Source organism: Apis dorsata, unplaced genomic scaffold (genome assembly GCF_000469605.1).
Source record: "Apis dorsata unplaced genomic scaffold, Apis dorsata 1.3 scaffold_32, whole genome shotgun sequence".
Taxonomy (NCBI): Eukaryota; Metazoa; Arthropoda; class Insecta; order Hymenoptera; family Apidae; genus Apis; species Apis dorsata.
Genome location: NW_006263334.1, coordinates 147,514 through 156,292, shown reverse-complemented (window position 1 = coordinate 156,292; position 8,779 = coordinate 147,514). Strand labels below are relative to the sequence as shown.

At 44.5% G+C, this 8,779-nt stretch overlaps 1 protein-coding gene and 1 long non-coding RNA gene across 2 annotated transcripts in view; one reads left to right on the top strand and one right to left on the bottom strand.

The window, feature by feature from the left end:
* Positions 1-395, bottom strand: part of LOC116186022 — a 5,841-nt gene extending 5,446 nt beyond the window's left edge. Inside the window, exon 1 of the long non-coding RNA XR_004150940.1 lies at positions 3-395. This is a non-coding gene — a long non-coding RNA (uncharacterized LOC116186022). The remainder of the gene's footprint in view (positions 1-2) is intronic.
* LOC102679042 (nucleolysin TIAR-like) overlaps positions 1-8,779 on the top strand; it is a 443,006-nt gene that overhangs the window by 292,177 nt on the left and 142,050 nt on the right. The gene's annotated exons all lie outside the window — the stretch shown is intronic.

Here is an 8,779-nt window from a genome sequence, read left to right as displayed (position 1 = left end):
ACGCGCCAGCACACCGCGTGTGCCGTTCACGCACCCGACACACTCTCCTCTCCTGCTGGTGACACGTAACGACAGTGTTCGCGTCGTTGGCGGTTTTCTCGATTGACACAGCCTTGGCGACGATCATTAGACGTCGGGCGGAGAAGAGGAAAGTGTGAGAAGTGAAAAGGGAAGAGAAGGGGGAGGAGGAGGAGGAAGGAAAGGGTGTGAAAGAGAGAAAGAAACTTGTTCGAGTGAGTGAGACGAGAAGAGGGAGGGGAAGTTGGTGGTGGCTCTTGATTGTGGTGATTGATTCGTCGATCGGGTGGAATCGTAGAAGAATCGCAAGAGAAGAAGGAAACCTCGAGCCACGTGTGATTTTTTTTGATTTTTTGGGGGAAGCTCGTGTCGCGTCACGGATGGTGGACCCGGATTTGGAGAGAGAGATTTGTAAATCTCGGATCGAATAGAAAATCTGGAAGACGAATAGATAGATAGATATATAGAGGATAAAGAAAGAGAGAGAGAGAGATTTTCGTGTTTCGGAGTGTGGTTGGAGATTGAACGGAGTAAACGGAGAAGGGTAGGTGGTGAGGAGGGAGAAGCCGCGAGAAAGTTTTCGGGGGGGGAGGATTCTCTCGAGGAAGATCGCGAGAGAGGAAGCGGATGCGAGGCGAGGCAGTGTGGAGCGCGAGGCCAGGATGGTAAAGTAATGTGGCGAGGGGGAGGAGTTAGCGCGATCTTGGTGACGCCGCGATAAATAGACGCCGCGTAGACGGATGGTATGCGGTGAGTACTCCGATTCTCCCGTTCACCACGACACACGGCGCGAAAACACGATTGTGATTGTGACACCAGTTGGTCTTTTCAAAATATTTATTACCGACACCGAGGTAATATGCCACTCTCGATACGGGCCATAAACGATCGATCCACGCTTAGCCGTCATCGCGGTTTCTCGGCCGTCTAAACGTGCTTCACGTTTTCAATCGTCCGAAGACGCGATACCGTCTCCTCGATCGAGAGCCGGGGAAGGAGGAGGAGGAGAAGGAGGAGGAGGAGGAGGAGGAGAAGGAGGCGAAGGAGGAAGAGGAGAAAGAAGGGGAAGCAGGAGGGTCGTAACGCCGTGGAAAATTCGGCGTGCGGTGGCGCGTACCGACAGTAATCGTCGTACAACGGGTCATCACGTCGTGACGAAACGGTGAGGAGGAGAAACACGTTCGCCGTTCGGCGAAACGAGAACGGCCCGAAGATGCTGACCATGTCGACCTTGATGATGCCCACCACCATGACCACCATGACGAATCCTGGCCCTATACCGGCGCACAGCATGCCGCAGAAGATAGAACCGCCTAAGCTGACCGCAGCAGCTACGCTCACCCACACGGCAACAGCCGGCAACAAATCAGGTACCGCTTTATACTACAGATTTATGGCTTTGCACTATCGTTCGAGCCCGGCTCTAAGATAAATTTAACCGGTACATTGTGCCGCTTCGAGTGTATGCTCCGTTGCCTCCTGTCAATCCGTGAACGATATACGTCGCTAAACTTACTTACTTCCCTCCTAACCCTCGTGCTCCATTTCATTGCTCTCTTAAATCGCGAATTAACCAAATTATCGTAACATATGCATAACGAAGGAAGCGTTTCGCTTAACGTTTCGCCGCGTTTCACCGACCCGAATCGTAACACGCTCCGTATTCTCTTTTCGTCCTCTTTTTGTCCCTTCTATTGTCGAAAAATTGACAAATTGGCGGGGGGAAAAAAAGTACGAAGCGTTGTCAAGTGTGATTCAACGATGAATTTCCACTAATCAATTTCCCTCCCTGCTCGATCGATGTTTGATACACGCGTATTTACGTATTTCTCGTCAAAGAAAATACGTAAACGAAACGGTCGAATTTTCCGATCAATGAAGTTTCGCATTTTGTAGAAGAAATATTTCGTGGCGAGAATTTTCGAACGCGTTATCCGGATCGAAGTCTATTTTACGATGAATACAACGTTTTCTAATCGTCTTTGTTTATCTCGATGCAATACGATTCCTTTTTCTCTCTCTTCAATAATTTCCTCGACGCGGTTTTATAAGTATCGCGCGAAAGCAACGCGGTTCGACGATTTTTATTCCCGTTTTATCTCATACGTAACATTCTGATACTTTTGCCGCGAAACTACCGCAATTCTGTGTTCCAATTCCGGCGTCCATAAAAGAAGTGCTAACTTCTTGTAGGGTGCGCGAGGGGGCGGAAAGTTACGGGAGGGAGGATCGCAAGGCCGGCTGATCTGGATGTGACCCGCATAGAAATTGGAATATATATATATATACATATATACGTGCCGGCTTTCTAAGATGCTCGTGAAAGTAATAACGTTGATCGCCAGGAATTAATTGCTCCCATTACGGATGTCGACTTTTCTCGATTAGCGTTCGTGACCGGCGCGCGACTCCGTCCCTCGACTGCTCGAGATCTACCACCGGCCCCGAGCAATTATCCCCCAGTAATTACCGGCTAATAAACATTTACCGTGAGCCTCGACGAAACGTTACAGCTCGATTAAAAATTTATAACTCGGCCACCGGCTTGACAAAAGCCGCGGAAAAACGGGGGGAGGGAAGAGAAAAAGAAAAAAAAGAAGAAAAGAAAAGGAAAAAAAGGAAGGGAAGAAGAAAAAAGAAACGACATTGGCGCGTAGCCAGGACTTTGTAGTCGCTACTCGAACGACGTTCCTGCCAGAATCTTTCTTCGTTGCCCAGCGAAATCTCCTCGGCATCTCCTAGGCGCTTTAACGTTGCGTAGTATCGAAACCGTATCGCGTTCCATCGTGTCGCAAGTGCCCTCTATTCCGTGCGGGAGGACCCCGTTTCGATACGCGTGTGGACCCCGATTCGCGACGGAACGCTCTCTCGCTCTCTCTCTCTCCCGTTCCAGAGAGATCGTTTCGTTTCGCGAACGCGCGTGTATCTCCTTTCCATCGTCGACGCGAGTAAACCGAATCCGTGGAGTGGATGTATCCGCGGATAGAGGGACACTTAACTGCGCGCACTTAGCACGTACCGGTGCTGTATCTGGATTACAATGGAAACCGTGGCTGTACGCAACACGGTTGTTCCGTTTTCGATACGGATACCTATCGAAGCTTGAATTCTATCGTCGAATAGACGAGGGTTGAAAAGTTGGTGGGACGGATCCTTTGGGATGGTAGATATTCAAGGGGTACACTCGAACCTTTATCCGTCGATTGGCTATGTACGTCTCTCTCTCTCTCTCTCTCTCTCTATCTCTATCTCTCTCGTTCATTGGATTTCTTTTTTCGAACGGTGTTTACTGTCGCACAGCCGCTCCAATTTTCTCAGTTGTTGCTGTAAGTCGAGTACGGCAATTTCATTCGTGCGATCGCGACGAGGCTCTGATTACAAATTGCTCTCGCATTGATTTCGCATCGTGAAATTCACCTCGTTCCTTCATGGTTATTTGAAGTTGCTCGTTAAACCATACGATATATCTCTTTTATTTTTCTCCTTTTTCTCTCTTCTTTCTTTTTTTTCTTTTTTTTTTTTTTTAATCGCGAATAATTAATCATTTCTCGATTCAAGGTTTCCTTGAAAAACGTCCATCTCTCGCGAATCTCTTCGATACGATCGACGATATTATGAAATTTGTCTGTAAGAAAATCGAAACCAACTTTCGAGATTGTATTTGATTATGTAATTTTGAAGTTTGAATACGCAAAGTTATCCCCGAAGCAATTTCCAGTTATTGACTATCTTTTATCCAAGATACATGATAATCGTTAAAGTTGTGCACCGTAACTAAAAATAGCCTCGATATTGTTGCAGCGAGGTAAAGGATCATTTGTCCGGCATGATGTACAATAAAAGTTTAGAAAAGATACCGAGAAAAATCGGGGGAGACGATATATATATATACATAGAGAGAGAGAAAGAGAGCTGGAGATTCGCAGTAAGAGGATATTCCCTTTTTAAATTTACTTTCCTATAAACGTTTGTTTACGTTTTCGAACGAAAGCATTAAACAATTCTGCCGCCTCTCCTAGAATCGACTGTTTCGAAAAGAAGCACCGCCACTTATTTGCCGATAATTTAGTAGAGATTTAAATTCCCCTTTTTCACCAAAATATAAACCTCAACGTATACTTAACAAAAGATGTCCGCGCGATCGTCGATTCTATCACTTCCATCGCGATCAATTTCTACCAACGATGAATCATCGACCGATCATCCCTTATCGTACGAGCCAAGAAATAAGAAAATCAAAAAAAAAAAACCTAAAAAAAAAAGAAAAGGAAAAGGAGAGAGAAGGCGAGGAAAAGAAGAATAAATCGGCGCGATAATGCGTGGCGCGACAAGCCGTTCAAAGGCGTGTTTATCCACGTATGTATAATCCAGAGCGGCGGAATACGTAGAACTGCCAATAGGGCAATCCCTAGCCGTGCACACTTAGCACGTACTAACTGTAGTTACCGTTACATCGCGAGTGTACGTGTCGTGGGAGCGTAACAAGGGCGCAAGTCCCGGCATCGTGCCACTTCGCCACGTATACTACCTGCGTGGCATGCACGTTGTACCTACGTAGTACAAGTGGATGCGTGGAATTTATCGAAGACCACCAGACGTCACGGCATTTGGCCTCGTATCGGAGACTCGACGTGGATCAATCCCGTTAATTACTTAAGGATTAGAGACACCATCTCGTCGTCCTTCGAAATTCGAGCTTAACAAAATTCGGTTGACAACATCTTCGATCGATTGGAGCATTCGATTGTTTGGAATGTATTTTTTTACACTTGAAGAATATATATATAGTTTTATTAATCATTTGAAATCAAATATTTAAATTTGCTTTAAAATAAAGAAGAGCGAACGGTGTTAAAAATTATGTGGATATAAAAAGAGTTAAAGTCACTCACTCCTTTTCTTTTTTCTTTTTTCTTTTTCCTCGATCGTTCACGTGGTCGACCATTTAACGTGGCAACGCACGCAACGTGCCGGATACGTGGACCAGTTTAAGAGAGGAATTTTCTTTTCCTTCAGAGGTGTTAAGGCTACCTGTTTCCGCGGCCGAACGACTCGTGTCGGGATAACGAAGAGTGGTCTCAGAGTAGCGACGACACGGGATTGTTCAATTATTTACAACCGATGGAGAATATCAAAGAGGATGGAAGGTGTCTCTCTCTCTCTTTCTAGAAGATAAGAAGAAAATTAATTCTGTTTACTGTCGGTTAAGGGAGAAGGAAAGTGTAAAGGATTCGTCGCGCAAATTATTCCCTTTAGTAGGAAATTTCGTTAAAACGCGACCTTCGCCTCCGAACACCTTCGCCAAAGGGTTTGTTATGGGACGCTCTCTTTTTCCTTCTTTCGCAGCGACATTCTTTCGCGCGCCAAAGAATAAATTTCCATATTTATTAATTTTAAACATCGATCGAACGATCAGTGTTGATTGAGCTCGATCGTTACAGATATATGGGGGGGGAAAAAATAGAGAGACTCTTGTAAACTTGTTCGGCCGTAAATTCGATCGTATACCGGCGAGGAGGAGTTTAAACGTTTAAACGCGATCGAGGAACATGTCGAGGAGTAATGGTGAATCGTGAATTTTTTTCCACCGTTGAAATTTTTGAATTTTATCTCGATCCCATAGAGAGAATAATTGGATTCAAGGGGGCGTGGTAATAACGTTAATAACGAGAGCAGTAGAGACAGGGAGCGAAATTAAATCGAGAAATATCGCGAGTCGCGGGACACTGTAATGTACCAAGTATTATACTACCCCCTCGAAAGAAATTCTATTTCAAGTTATTGATCCCATAAACTCTTGAAATTTATGAACGGGCCGCATTAACGATTCCTGCTAAAGTATCACTATCTACGGCTCTTAAACTCTGCAACGAGATTAACGAGCAACAAAGTTCGGACCAATCGTTTCGTTCGTACCAAGACACGGAGGAATTCGAGAAATTCGCCTCCCTCCCATCAACCCCTTCGATTTATCATTTATATACACAGACACAGGCGCGACAGAGATCGTAGGAAACCGGCATCGCGATTTTCGTTTCAGAAGAATTCGCGCCCCTTTTTTGGGAAAAGGATTCGCGCAATTTTCTAAGATGGGACAGAAGCCGAGAATGGAGGAGGGCGACGAAAGGAGGCGATGGATGGCTTTAGCTTCGGTTTCCTGACGAGGTTACCGAAGTTTCGTCCGCAGATTCAATTTTAGTTGGCGCGCCAGGCCGCGCCACCGCCATCCGCGCCGCTGAATGCCACGTAGCTACCTCGTAAGGGGTGGTAACCAGCCAGTCTTTCTATATTCACCCACCCTTCCATCCCCTCGGCCGTCGCCGGCCTCTTGCCAACGAGCCGCTTCGAGGCCACTTTATTCACCTCCGCGCTCAAGTTTCCGCGTTTTCCGCGCCTTCCTTCGCCCTCCCTTCTAAACTACTACCCCTGTGCGTGCGCGTTTGAAACAGTGGCGTTCGCGAGTAATAGCGACCCCCTCCCTCTCCCTGTGTTTAAAAGAATACATTCAATAGATTTTAAAAAGAAAAAGAAAAGAAAAGAAAAGAAAAGGAATTTCTTGGTTTATTGGTTTGCATCTTCGAGGAAAGATTCGATTCGAGGGAAGGAAAGGAAAAGGGTGTATCGAAAAGGCGATTCGTCGATTTGATCTCTTCAAATTGCTCGAGGACAGGTTCGTTCGTTACGGGTTCGCGCGTATGAATTTGATTATTAATTAATTACACCGTGCCGGCCGTGTATAAAGTAACGTTCAATATTGAGCGTTGTGCGATCAACTGCCGGCGTTGTGTCGTAACAACTGTTGGCATTGTTAATTCTATGGATAATTGCCATTATTAATTGGTAGAAATTGCGACTGTGCGGCGGCGGTATCGGATCGGGATCGGGAGAGCGCGTTTCCGAACGCGCTCTGTTATTTTCGTTCCGGCCAGAATATACGTACTTTCGAATTAATTGAACCTCGCGCTCCCGTTTATGATGAAATTTTTTCCCCCTCCCTCCCTCTCCCCATTTTCTCCCTCCACCTGTTTTTAGAATTACTCCTGGAACGCTTTTATCGAGATATTATTATACGCAAAAGTGACAACAGTTTCAGAACTTCCCATTTATATTCGCCGTTATTGCGTTTCATTCGTGTAAAATTGATTCAACATTTACGAAATATCCGATTCGTAACCAGGGGATAATTGTTGATCGAAAATTTTTCTACGCCTTAACTTGATGTTGGTATTTCGAATATTTTTAAATAAATTATCGCGCCCCGAAACGGATGGAACCGGCAACCGGGGATAAAACGTTGGAATCATTGATCAGGAAGCCAGAAAAAAAAAATATGACCTTGTTAGTTATCACGATAATATCTATAAATATCGTGACTACGTACTGTCGAGCTATAGTCGCAGGTTGCAGATTGTCAATATCCGCATACCACCAAGTAAAATCTTTAATACGACGTATAACATAGCATAGGATAATAATAATAATAATAAAAAAAGAAAAACGAAATTGAACGTATTTTCGTCGAATATTATAAAATTTCCAAAAATACGGGTATTTATTTATTTATTTCGATATAATTAAACAATCGTTAAATTAATTCATTTCGAAGAAATTTTTGGACGCTTTTAATTATACGCGCGTATTATGCAAGCCCGATTTTTAAATCGATTTTAATTTGTTCGATTTACATTTCATTTCAACAAGAATTTCCCCTTCCTCCCTTCGCCTTTGCGGCAAGGAAGGTAAATTACGTCGAAAGTGAAGCGAGATTGCAGATGGGATTTATAAAAATTTAAATGAGAAGAATCGTGCCACGAGTAGTTGGAAAAAGTATCCAGTTTTATCCGGAAACATGGCGTTATTTTGCGCACGCATCGCGAACAAGACACCCAAGTTTCGACACTCGAGTACGTTTCCAAGCACGACGGCCCTTCGTACGATGGAGCTGAGGGATTCCTTTCGTCGCGACGTTGCCTTTCGTTTTATTTTTTTATCCAAATGTAACGTAACTAATATTCATTGGAAACGTACGAAGGAAATTTCGTTCTTCTTAAATATTAATTTTATTTCCGACTTCGTCAAATACGTAAGGGGCGAAAGCACTTTTGCATAAGTTTTCGCAAGAACTGTAAACACGAGGGAAACACATCGAGCAAACATTTTCCAACGTTCTCCTACCGTAGAATTCCGGTTACAACAATGCCAAACAAAAACACGCAAACACGAGCATTGTATCATGGCAACGGGGGAAAAAAAAAAAATAGTAAAAAAGCAAACAATACACGACACAGAAACGGAGTGGAATTCGGCGCAACAACAAATCTCGATCGAAATCGATAGGGGGGCAAAAAAAAAAGGAAAAAGAAGAAAAAAAAGGAACACCTATTTTCAACTAATTAACGATACAACCATCGTCCTGTAACCGTAAGATAGCAAACGAATTGTAAATCCATCTGCAAAATTGATTATAGAGAGAGAGAGAGAGAGTATGGAGAGATACTCTATAGATTCGAGAGTAGAGTCACTTGTTCGGGAACAACATTTACCGAGCTCGCGTAACGACTGATCCGTCTATTCCCAGCGGCAACGAAAACTCGTAAAACGGTACTTGGAAATTCGCTGCGCCAAGTTAAACTTGATGGAGACGAAGGGGTATAGCATGGCCGATATACCAATGTTGCAGCCCGGCCGCTGTTGTAACCCAGCCAGTCGTACCAGCTTCCTCCCCCGTATTGGCGGAGAGAGGGACCCAGAGGACCGAACG